Source organism: Triturus cristatus, chromosome 10 (assembly GCF_964204655.1).
Source record: "Triturus cristatus chromosome 10, aTriCri1.1, whole genome shotgun sequence".
In the NCBI taxonomy this organism is placed as follows: domain Eukaryota; kingdom Metazoa; phylum Chordata; class Amphibia; order Caudata; family Salamandridae; genus Triturus; species Triturus cristatus.
In genome coordinates this window covers 1,119,653,138-1,119,665,445 of record NC_140593.1, presented here as the reverse complement: position 1 = coordinate 1,119,665,445, position 12,308 = coordinate 1,119,653,138, and the positions used below count along the sequence as shown (strand labels likewise).

General features: G+C 49.5%; 1 protein-coding gene across 1 annotated transcript in view; it reads right to left on the bottom strand.

Annotated features, from left to right (window-relative positions):
- LOC146796670 (uncharacterized) overlaps positions 1-12,308 on the bottom strand; it is a 440,337-nt gene that overhangs the window by 193,867 nt on the left and 234,162 nt on the right. The window lies entirely within an intron of this gene.

Below are 12,308 nucleotides of genomic sequence, written 5' to 3'. Positions count from 1 at the left end.
ATTACAATCGAGCATAAAAAAATATAAAGAAAAAGCCACACAATACATAAAAATAAAACAGGTCTAAAAAAGTGCAATAATTAAAATGCCAGTGTTTAAGGACTTCTAATCATAGTTTTCCTTGGGCATTACTTTTTGGTTGCCATAAGAAAGTTATCCTGCTGGCTCCTTCAAGTCACCAAGGCTGCTTTAATTTCTTTTCTTTTTGCGGATAGTCTTTTTCTTGTCAAGTGATTATGCTTGGCGATTATAGGGGGAAATGGACTTTCGCAGGCCTGTATTTAAAGTAGTCCAGTATCAGCGTTTGAACAATTCGAGGACTAGGTCGGGGAGCCAAGCCAGGGTACATTGCACCCCTGATAGTTTGAACGAATCTTCCACAGCAAGCCAGGATATAAAGTTAATTTTGTGTAAAGCATAGAGCAGAGGCTCCCTGGCAGGTGGTTACTTTTTCTTTCAAGCAGAGGCCTCTAAGGAGAAGCCTCCTTTCTGTAGTTCAAGTCGGGTAGCAGCACAGAAGGTGCAGCCATGATTCTCGTTTATATTCACATAGGCGGCATGCTCCTCCTGTGTTTTGGTCTGCCCAAGCTTGACTGAAATCCGCGATTGGGAGCACCAGCAGTCGCATGTACATAATCTCTCTTCTAGCCTAAGGGTTGAGCAAGGCGGTGAGATAAGGCTGAAGTTTATTTATTAAATAGGAGTCGTTCAGCAGTATCTGGAAAGGTAATGTTTTTAATGCAGCCTGGTCTTGCTGATAAGAAACTTGTTGTACTTGTTTGTTGATGCGCTTTTTCCAGATGGTATAGGAAATACAAGTCAAATCAAGTGCCGATTTATTTATTTCAATGGAATCCATGGCTTTCATGAGCTGCTTGTTCCATGGCGAACCAGTTTTTTCAAATATGTCTGAGGCAGCTTTTTAAGGTATCCCCTGAAGATTTTAAAATTCAAATGTAGTATTTTAGAAAGTCGGCCTCGAGGGTTAGTGATTGTTTAACTAACCCAAGCTCTAATCTAAGCCTTGCCCTTGAAAGGTGTTTTGGTAGTCGAAAAATTATTTTATAGGCCACACACTGAGCTTGCTCTAAAGTTTCTGAACAAGTGCCTGGAAATGCTTGGTGCCCATACAAAAGTGCTGGTAGAAGTGAAGCTTGAGTGACCTTTCTTATAGCCTCTGCTGACGGACTATCTAGCTTATTGTTCAATTTAGTTAGTTAAACCATACGGTATAGCCGTCGATTTGTGGATCAGATCCTTTTTATGAGCGGTGGGTTTTGCTGTTTCTGTGAGCCATATCCCCAAATACTTATATTTCTGCACTGTAGTAATTATCCTGGAGCCTATTGTACATGTAATACTTTTTTGTGTTTCTGCCGACCTATTACAAAGATCTTGGTTTTGTTTGGATTGATGGTAAGATAGTTGGATGTACAATATTCATGGAAGCTAGCCAGTGCTTGTTGGAGGCCCACTTTGGTATGATCCATGATGACTAGGTCTGCATACTGAAGAATATGTATACGATTTCCTAGTCGAGGTGGGGCCAAGCATTTATTAGCAAGAGCTTTGCCTAAGTCAGCAGTATACAAATTAAAAAGATGGGGAGCAAGCACACAGCCTTGCTTCAAACCACCAGCAGTGTCAATTTTGGCTGAGAGAGACGTGGGGCCTGTTTTCACCTGCACCAAGGTTTCCGAGTAAAGTGACATTATAGCTGTTAAAAGTGAAGATGGAATGTCCCAATTCGCTAACTTCTTCCACAACAAATGTCTGTTAACCTTATCAAAAACTGCAGTTAAATCGATAAAGCAGCAAAATAGTGGAGGTTGGTGATGCTGAGTTGCGTGGTGACAGAGGGCAGATAATGCAATTATATTGTCAGTTGTTGCGGCTCCTCCTCGGAAGTCTGTTTGAAAGAAAGGGAGTAGCTGGTTTTCTTCAGCCCAGTTTCCAGTTTTTTTCAAAAGGATACGAGCATATGTGTAACGCCCTGAACGTCTCAGGATCGTTTAACAGACACGACAATGAGGACGCAACCACTAGTGAAGGGTTAGTTGTTTTAATGAAGGCAAATATAATACAAAGAATAAACAAAAGTTATAGTCACTGGAATCCTCCAGGCTAAGTACGTTACCAGCCCACAGCACGGATGGTCCTAACCGTCCTCTGCATATACGCCGGTCCCGGCGTATGCCAACAGAGGGCAGAAATGAAATGGCCGACAATGCCAATCGGTAGGCTGTGAGGGGCACGAAGAGTGTTGGGGAGAATCGAGGAGTCAGGGAAACACCCAGCCGGGGTCTCTACCTGAAGGGAGCAGCCGCTCAACCTCTTCCTCAGACTGCACCGGGACGCGGAGTCACCTCCTGGTGATGCGTCACCGATACCCCAATCACAAGCAAGAAGACTGAACCGAGAGCAGCCGCTCGATCGATCCTGTGGACTTCCGAGTCTGTAACGCGGCAAACACCTCCTGGTGTGCGTTACAGCTGGCAGTCCCTGTGTCTCTGGTCGGGCTGGGAGTTACGACTCCAACCAGCAAAAGCGCCACTGCGCTTGGACTCAGCCGAGTCAAAAAGCGAAGCTCAATGGTTGACCGGTAGAGCTTCCGGGTCCTTCACAGGTGACGATGGGGCAAGACACGGCCCAGGGAGTAACGACTCGACCTACCTCCGTTCTTGCCTTACTGGAGCACCACTCCGGAACACTGCTCTTCACGAAGCAGGTACGTCGGTGTGAACACAATATCCGACAGCGTTGTACCTCCCGGTTCCTCCCTTTATAGGGCGTGTTTTCCTTGAGTTATGTAACAGCTCTCCTGTTTACATAAGGGCGTGTTTCCTTGAGTTATGTAACAGCTCTCCTGTTTACATAAGGGCGTGTTTCCCTTGAGTTATGTAACAGCTCTCCTGTTTACATAAGGGCGTGTTTTCCTTGAGTTATGTAACAGCTCTCCTGTTTACATAAGGGCGTGTTTCCCTTGTATGACAGGAATTCTTGACAATATGCTTTGGCTTCCAAAACTAACAAAGCTATTAGGCAGTAGTTGTTCGGATTAAGCCGATGTCCTTTTTTATGACTCGGGCATAGTATTGAACCCCTCCAGGCTTCTGGGGTTTTTCCGAGGGTGTAAGCGGTATTGAATAGCGGGGTCAACAGCTTTGCCCAGCCCTCTGGTGCAGATTGGAAGATCCCCGCAGGGAGGCCATTTGGGCCCGGCGCCCTAATTGATTTCAGGAATTTTTATTATTCTTGTAATACCCCTTGATTGGATCGGGGTTTGATGCTCGCCTCTGTTCAATGGAACTAGAGCCATGGTCGACATTAGATTATATGTCTGGAACTGAGTTCTCACGTTGGTTCTCCCAAACAGTGGCCGAGACCGCGTTTGTCCTCAGGGGTCCTAGAGATTTTAATTTGTTCACATACTCCAAAAAACAAGCTAGAGATCCTTCTTTAAGCATGATGAAAAACTTTTTCCATTACTCATCATGCTTAGCACGTTTCAGGGTCCAGGTGGATTTTTTGTGAGTTTTCCGTGCTTCCTTTAGTGCCAGTAGGTTTCGGTGAGTTGAGTTTAATTTAAACAGATGGCATTTCTTCCTCGATCTGGCCAAGATTTTTTAATGTCACTTATCAATTGTTGGGATCGCTTTAAAGAGCCTTTTTGGCCCTGAAGAACTGCTCCCAATTCTCTGGTCATGAAATCCCAGAAAGGATAAATTCCCCGGGTGTTCCTGTAATTGGAGGTTTAACTCGTTGAGCCAATTTGTCACCTGGGGCGAATGAAATGGTTGCCGTTTTATTCGTTAGCAATGATTTAAGTCCACAGTCAAGCCCAAAAGTCAAGAACTAAAATTAAAACTTCTCAAATGCCTCCCCAATCACCTCCTCTAAACATTGTGAGTTTACCACCTCAAGCAATAAGAGGCTAGCCATTCAAAAACGTTACTCTGTATAGCCAAATTATAATTTAAGCTGCCTAAGCGTAAAAAAAAACAAGCATTGGCATAGCCAATAGGTCTCGCCTTTGGGACCTTATAAGTGTTTAGCCATGCAACAGTTGCGTAACTAAATACTTATAAGGTCCCAAAAGCGAGACCTATTGGCTATGCAAAGCGGCCGCGCGGCAGAAAGTGAAAGTAATCGCGGTAAAACGCTGCGCGCGCGCCCGCGCACATGCACTGTAGCTCTAGGCTGCCCTGGTAGCACTTTTTGGAGCCCTCTCAATAAGTCTCGCCAGACCAGCGCATGCGCTGGGTCAGGCGAGACCTAAAAAAGGGGGGGGGGGGGGGGGGGCGGCGGTGTGCAGGCAAAAATGATAAATCGCTCAAAGAGCAGGGAAGGAAAATGTGGCATTTGCATTTACATGCTTGGCATTATCCCTCCATGCTGCATTTGGATACACAATAGTCAAGTTTGTTGAAAAAGGAGAAAACTAGCCTATTGGATATCAACTCAATAGATGGTCTAACGATCAGTTATTTATTTATTTTTTGAAAAAGATCAGCTTGTGAGGTAAGCCACTTTGAAGCACTGAAGCATATTAGTCTCATGTTGTTGAGGAAAAAGGAGTAGTTTCTTTTCTGTAACTCCAGTTCTGTAGTAGGGGTATCTCTGTGATAGTCATAATCTAGTGAATAGTCCCGCCCATGTGCGGGGACCCCGGAGCAATAAAAAATAATCTCTTAAGGTGTCAAATCATGCAGACCTGCATCCACCCTTAAGAGAGAATTTAATTTAAAGACAGATAATGCAGCCTATACCCACAGGCTACACTGTCCAGTACTTCAACTAGAAAATTCCATCAACATCCACAAACAGCACTGCCTGTCCAGCTTTTTCTACATAGGAAAAAACCTGCCTCTACCAGCAAAAGCCTCTGGAATGATAGAAAGGAAGGAATGGACAGACAAGCCCCATAGGCTGCCATTATGTGGCTCAGAACAGGATACTGTGCCTTTAAGAAAACTTTCCAGAACTTTTCCAGTATCCCAGAATGCACAGCAGGTCCCTTTTACTTTCAGTTCTTTTTGATGGCGTAGCACGCCAGACCTGTAGCATTCCTTACATGAATAATCATCTCTCCACCGGGGAGGAGGGCGGGCGCTTATGACTATCACAGAGATACCCCTACTACAGAACTGGAGTTACAGAAAAGAAACTACTCCTTCTGTAGTAGGGGATCTCTGTGTATAGTCATAATCTAGTGAATAGAATGGCAAGCCCATCCCCACACCAAAACGGCGGTGGAGAAGAGTACACAACAAAACCACTACTGTGCGAACAAATTCTGCAGCGAGGCCTGCCCAACCTGAGCATCTGCCCTGGCATCCGTGTCCAGACAATAATGCTTAGCAAAGGTATGGACCGACCTCCAAGTGGCAGCCTTGCAGATTTCTGCAATCGGAACATTACGTAACAAAGTAGACGTGGCAGCTTTGCCCCTGGTGGAATGAGCCTTAGGTTTACCCCCTAAGGTCTTATTAGACTTGTGATAACACAATTGTATGCAGGACACAATCCACCAAGAGATGGACTGCTTAGAGGTAGCGAGACCGGTCCTGACTGATCCATAATTAATAAACAATTGGTCTGACCTACGAATATCCTTGGTCTTATCAAGATAAAATTTCAACACCCTCCGAACATCCAGGGAATGGAGAGACCTTTCCACTGGCGAAGAGGGATTCTGAAAAAACGTAGGTAAAGTTATGGTCTGGTTGACATGAAAATCAGATATAACTTTAGGAAGAAATTTAGGGTGAGTATGCAAAACAACCTGTCGCCAGGCCTCGGGAGAAGAGGAGGGGTACGAGGCAACCCTCATTGATGACAGCTTTCCACCTCTCCTGCAGGGTGCTGGCGGCCCCTTTAACGCCGGCTGGCTCATCGCGGACGAAGTAACACCCCCTGTGACGTCAGCGGCAGGGAACCAATCAGCCGCGTCCATCCCCCGTAAGACGGAAGCCCGCGAGGAAGCCAGCGCGAAAGCCCATGGAGGAGAGTCAGGAGTAGCGGAGAAGGCGAGCGAGGAGAAGAGCGGAGAGCGAGAGGCGGTGGTCGGTAGCGGAGCGGAGCGAAGTACGGGTACGACGGAGGAGGTGGAGCAGTCCGGAAGAGGTGACTCGGAGGTCCATACCAGCCGGGACGGAAGAGGTGCAGAGCCAGGAGGCCAACTTCACGGCATCTCGCCCCGCCACACGCCCGGAGGAGTGTGGCTGGGAAAGGTACGGGGCCGGATCCTGGGGCTACTGTCCACAAGGGGAGGGAGTTAAAGAGGGAGGATTTTTGCTTTTGTGTGGGGAGGTCACGGGGTGTCTTGAGGGGGAGATTTGGGGTATTTTTTTTCTTTTCTCTGTGTGTTCCCAGTACCCGAAACACTCACAGAGCTTCCCCCCCCTTGATCACGTGTGTACAGTACGGTGACGGACCCCCGGTGAACCTTCACTTCCCTTTCCCCCTCAAATCCCTGACGTATCAGGATAATCACCTAACCCCTGATCTTACCTTCCCTTTTCACATTCCGCTGAGGAAAAACCCCACCAGAAACGGGACCCCGCCGAGGTGAAGATAACCGAGACGGACAAGACACCATCCTGACCGGGACACCTACTTGTGGGACTGCAACCTCCGCCTTCCACCATCTTGAGAGGGAGAAAGAAAAGAGCACATCCGGACACTGTGTTTCCAATAAAATCTCAACACTATCAATTCGTCTAGTGGCGTTCTTATCAGAGACCCGGAGGGGATAGCGCCTAGGTGACAAGTGGCTAGCCAGATAGGAGCTGTTGGATCGTGAACCACCACCCGATACAGGATGGATGCCTTCATACACCAAATGAAGGAAAGCCAGACGAAGATGGAGTGGGCAATAGAGCGGAGTTCCTCCCAGGCTGAAGCAGATCGGGCTGTGTTCACTTCGGCCATCCAAACACAAGCCGATAACCTGGTAAAACTGGCCGAAGGACAAAATCTTCTCGTGGCCTCCCTGGGTCAGGTCAGAGCGGCCGCGCCTCCGGGAACAGTGGTCCCCCTTCAGAAGCTCATCCCAGGGGAAGATCCGTTGGCCTTCTTTCTAAATTTCGAAAGGGCCGCCCGTGCTAGTGCTTGGGCAGGAGAGAGGTGGCCCTTTTACCTTGCCCCTTTGTTAGTTGGAGAAGCACAAGCGGCCTATCAGGCCGTAAATAAAGATGGGACCGCTACCTATGCACTTGTGAAACAATATATCCTGGACCGGCTTGGAGTAGACGAAGAGACTCACCGCTTACGGTTCAGGCAGGAACGCGGGGCTCCTGGGGACATCCCCAAGACTCTTTTTTTTAAGTTGAAGGAGGCGGCTGATCTGTGGCTAAAACCCCAAGAGGCCAACATGGAGGACGTGATGAATAAGATTTATCTTGAACAGTTCCTTGAAGCCCTCCCCTACTCGAGTCAGCGCTGGTTAAAACAACACGCTGGGTTATCCTTGGAACAGGCCGTAGAGATGGCCACATCATATGCTAGAGCTCAAGGTCGACCCAACCCCAAAGAACCAGAACGGCCCCTAAAGCATGTGTCCCAAGGAAGGGGTGACCGGAAGCCGGCTAAACCCGTCCCAGAGCCCGTACGGTCCCGAGGAGCCCGGCCAGACCCTATCCCTTTCTCGGGGCCCCAATGTTATGACTGTGGGGAATGGGGACACATAGCCCGCTTTTGCAGAAAGAAGAGGGAGAAAGAGGAGGAACCCATGGATGTGAGCTATGCACCCCACTCCCTCCTGTTTGCTCAAGAAACGGGTCCCGTCTTTTATGTGAGTGTAAAGATACAGGGAAAAGGGGTACGAGCCCTATTGGATTCAGGCTGTAAGCACTCAGTAGCCAGGCAAGAGCTCATTCACCACTCCTGGGTCCTACCGGGTAAAAGGGTGGGTATCAGGTGTGTCCACGGGGAGGTTAGAGACTACCCTCTGGCTACCATCCAGCTCCAAACACCCACAGGGGCCCGCATGGATGCAATAGTAGGGGTCCTTCCACACCTTCCTGAACCTGTCATCATAGGGACCGATAACCCCTGTTTTTCCGCTATGATGCAGGAGGTGCTCAGTTCCCCGGCCTGTCGTCAGGTCTCGGTGTTGACCCCAGAACCGTGGGCTAAGGATACTCACTTCCGTACTGCCCAATTGAACGACGCCAGTCTTGTCAATGCCTGGAACAAAGCCCGGGCAGATCAGGACCAAATGGCTAGAGTCTACCCCACTTTTGTTGAACGTAATGGCCTCCTCTATCGGTTAGCTAAGGAAGACGCCCCTCTTCAGTTAATAGTTCCCTCAGACTTTAGGGATCAAATACTTTTTTTCGCCCATGCCCACCTTTTGGCGGGGCATGTTGGGGCAGAAAAAACAGGACAAGCCATTCTGCAACACTTCTTCTGGCCTGGGATATATGCTCAGATACAAAGGTATTGTCAGGAATGTCACATCTGCCAACGGCGCAATCCATATGTACCGCCTGCCGTCCCCTTGCAGCCTCTCCCCATCATAGGGAAACCGTTCGACAGACTAGGAATGGACTTGATAGGTCCCTTGCCCAAATCCAGTAGAGGACATCAATACGCCCTAGTCTTGGTGGACTATGCGACTCGCTATCCCGAGGCCTTCCCCCTTAGAGCAGCTACGTCCACGGCTATAGCTCAGCGCCTGGTGGAAGTATTTTCGAGGATGGGTTTCCCAAGGGAGGTAGTCACTGATCAGGGCACCCCGTTTGTCTCCAAACTTATGAAGCAGGTCTGTCTCCAGCTCAACATCCGACACATAAAAACATCGGTGTACCATCCCCAGACAGATGGGTTAGTTGAGCGCTATAATGGAAGCCTTAAACTAACCCTGAAAAAACTTCTGTCTGGAGACGGAAGAAACTGGGACCAACTGTTACCTTTGGCCTTGTTTGTGTTAAGGAGCCAGACCCAGTCCAGCTTGGGGGCTTCCCCATTCGAGCTCCTCTTTGGTCGGAAACCCCGAACTCTACTGGAGATAACAAAAGACAGCTGGGAGCAAGAAGGGAAACAAGAAGCAGAGGCTCTGCTTGATTACACCCGCCAGTTGCAGTCCCGACTCCATAAACTGAGGACCCTTTCCCATGAACACCTAGCCGTCGCCCAAACTAAACAAAAGCACTTTTATGATAAGGGAAAAAAATGGAGGACGCTCGATGTAGGGGACTGGGTCCTGGTGTTGTTACCCATTTCTGCTCAGAAAATGAAGAAGGAGTGGCAAGGTCCCTTCCAGGTCATTAAGAAGGTGGGTAGGACCTCTTACGTTCTACAGATATCGCGCACAAAGACCCAATTGTATCACATAAACATACTAAAAAAATGGTTAGGAAAGCCTCCGAGTACACCCCTAACTGTCTCCTTTACCGCACCTCTGGCGCATACCGTCAGGGACCTTCCTGTCAATCCCGATTTGCCCCCTCATCAAAGGGAGGCTATAGACTCTCTCCTCCTTCGGTTTTCAAGTGTATTTTCCGATCTACCGGGGAGAACCCACTTAGCTGAACACACTATCCCCACCCCCGTAGGGGTCACCGTCAAACAAAAACCCTATCGGATACCTGAGGCACGGCGGGCGGCCTTCCAGACAGAAGTACAACAGATGCTAAAAACCGGAGTGATCATTCCCTCTCATAGCAACTGGTGTTCCCCCGTAGTCTTGGTGCCGAAACCGGACGGAAGTATCCGGTTTTGCATAGACTTCCGTGCCGTCAATAGGGTCTCCAAGCAAGATGCTTACCCACTTCCTAGGGTCGACGAACTAGTTGAGCGCCTTGGTGAGGCCAAATACATAACCACTATCGACCTCACCAAGGGGTATTGGCAGATTCCCCTAGCTCCTGCCGACCAAGAGAAAACAGCCTTCTCGACTCCCTCAGGTCACTTCCAGTTTACTGTCCTCCCTTTTGGCCTACATGGGGCTCCGGCCACCTTTCAACGGGCCATGGATACCCTACTAAAACAACATCTTCCTTATGCTTCTGCCTACCTGGACGACATAGTTGTCTTTAGTAAAACGTGGCCAGAGCACCTCCGACATCTGGGCAGTATACTGGAAAGTATAAAAGAAGCAGGCTTCCACATCAACGCAAAGAAATCCCGGGTGGCATTTCAACAAGTGAAATATCTGGGTTTTCTGCTTGGGGACGGTAACATTAAACCTCAGGCAGACAAGGTTGCGGCGGTTCAGGCTTTGCTGTACCCCAGAACCAAAAGGGATCTTAGGGCATTTTTGGGGTTGGTAGGTTACTACAGGAGATTTATCCCCCAATTCGCCAATCTGGCTGGTCCCCTCACTGATCTCCTCCGCAAGACCCAGACTTCTCCCCGCCTACGGGCGCCTACGGCCCTGGAGTCTACTGCTTTCCAGGCTCTCAAAGATGCTCTCACCTCCTCCCCAGTGTTAGTGACCCCTGACTTTCAGAAACCCTTTATCCTGCAGACGGATGCATCTGGGGTTGGGATAGGGGCAGTGCTCTCCCAAGAGGATTCGGAGGGCTGCGAGCGTCCTATTTTATACATTAGTAGGAAGCTTTTCCCCCGAGAGCAGGCTTACTCCACAGTGGAGAAGGAGTGTTTGGCCGTACGTTGGGGGGTGGAGAAATTGCGCTATTATTTGGAAGGCAGATCCTTTATCCTCTTCACGGACCATGCCCCTTTGACCTGGCTTCAGCGTAACAAAGGCCACAACGAGCGCATCCTCCGCTGGTTCTTGGCATTACAGCCTTATCGCTTTGAGGTACGACATCGGAAAGGGCTGGATCAGGGGAATGCGGACTTTCTCTCCCGATACCCCATTTCCCCCGATCGGGAAAATCCGGGGTTGGGGATGTGTCGCCAGGCCTCGGGAGAAGAGGAGGGGTACGAGGCAACCCTCATTGATGACAGCTTTCCACCTCTCCTGCAGGGTGCTGGCGGCCCCTTTAACGCCGGCTGGCTCATCGCGGACGAAGTAACACCCCCTGTGACGTCAGCGGCAGGGAACCAATCAGCCGCGTCCATCCCCCGTAAGACGGAAGCCCGCGAGGAAGCCAGCGCGAAAGCCCATGGAGGAGAGTCAGGAGTAGCGGAGAAGGCGAGCGAGGAGAAGAGCGGAGAGCGAGAGGCGGTGGTCGGTAGCGGAGCGGAGCGAAGTACGGGTACGACGGAGGAGGTGGAGCAGTCCGGAAGAGGTGACTCGGAGGTCCATACCAGCCGGGACGGAAGAGGTGCAGAGCCAGGAGGCCAACTTCACGGCATCTCGCCCCGCCACACGCCCGGAGGAGTGTGGCTGGGAAAGGTACGGGGCCGGATCCTGGGGCTACTGTCCACAAGGGGAGGGAGTTAAAGAGGGAGGATTTTTGCTTTTGTGTGGGGAGGTCACGGGGTGTCTTGAGGGGGAGATTTGGGGTATTTTTTTTCTTTTCTCTGTGTGTTCCCAGTACCCGAAACACTCACAGAGCTTCCCCCCCCTTGATCACGTGTGTACAGTACGGTGACGGACCCCCGGTGAACCTTCACTTCCCTTTCCCCCTCAAATCCCTGACGTATCAGGATAATCACCTAACCCCTGATCTTACCTTCCCTTTTCACATTCCGCTGAGGAAAAACCCCACCAGAAACGGGACCCCGCCGAGGTGAAGATAACCGAGACGGACAAGACACCATCCTGACCGGGACACCTACTTGTGGGACTGCAACCTCCGCCTTCCACCATCTTGAGAGGGAGAAAGAAAAGAGCACATCCGGACACTGTGTTTCCAATAAAATCTCAACACTATCAATTCGTCTAGTGGCGTTCTTATCAGAGACCCGGAGGGGATAGCGCCTAGGTGACACAACCTTAGCAGCATGAAATACAGTATAAGGTTCTTGACAACATAATGCCTGAAGTTCACTCACCCTACGGGCCGATGTAATGGCCACTAGGAACGCCGCCTTCCAGGACAGGTGCTGCAACAAAGCCTTGTGAATGGGTTCAAAAGGCTCCTTCATCAGTCTGGACAGCACCACATTCAATTCCCAGGAAGGCGAGGGAAGTCTGACAGGAGGAAACACTTTCTTCAAGCCTTCCAAAAAATCCTTAACCACAGGGATCTGAAAGAAGGAAGTCTGTGAAGGGCATTTCCTATAAGCAGTCAAAGCAGCCAGACGAACCTTAATCGAATGGAAATTAAGGCAAGACTGCGCCAAATGTAAAAGATATGGAAGGATGACATCTTCCTTACATGTCGTAGGGTCAAAGTTCTTGGACTTGCACCAGATACAGAATCTCTTCCACTTGTAGGCATAGGACG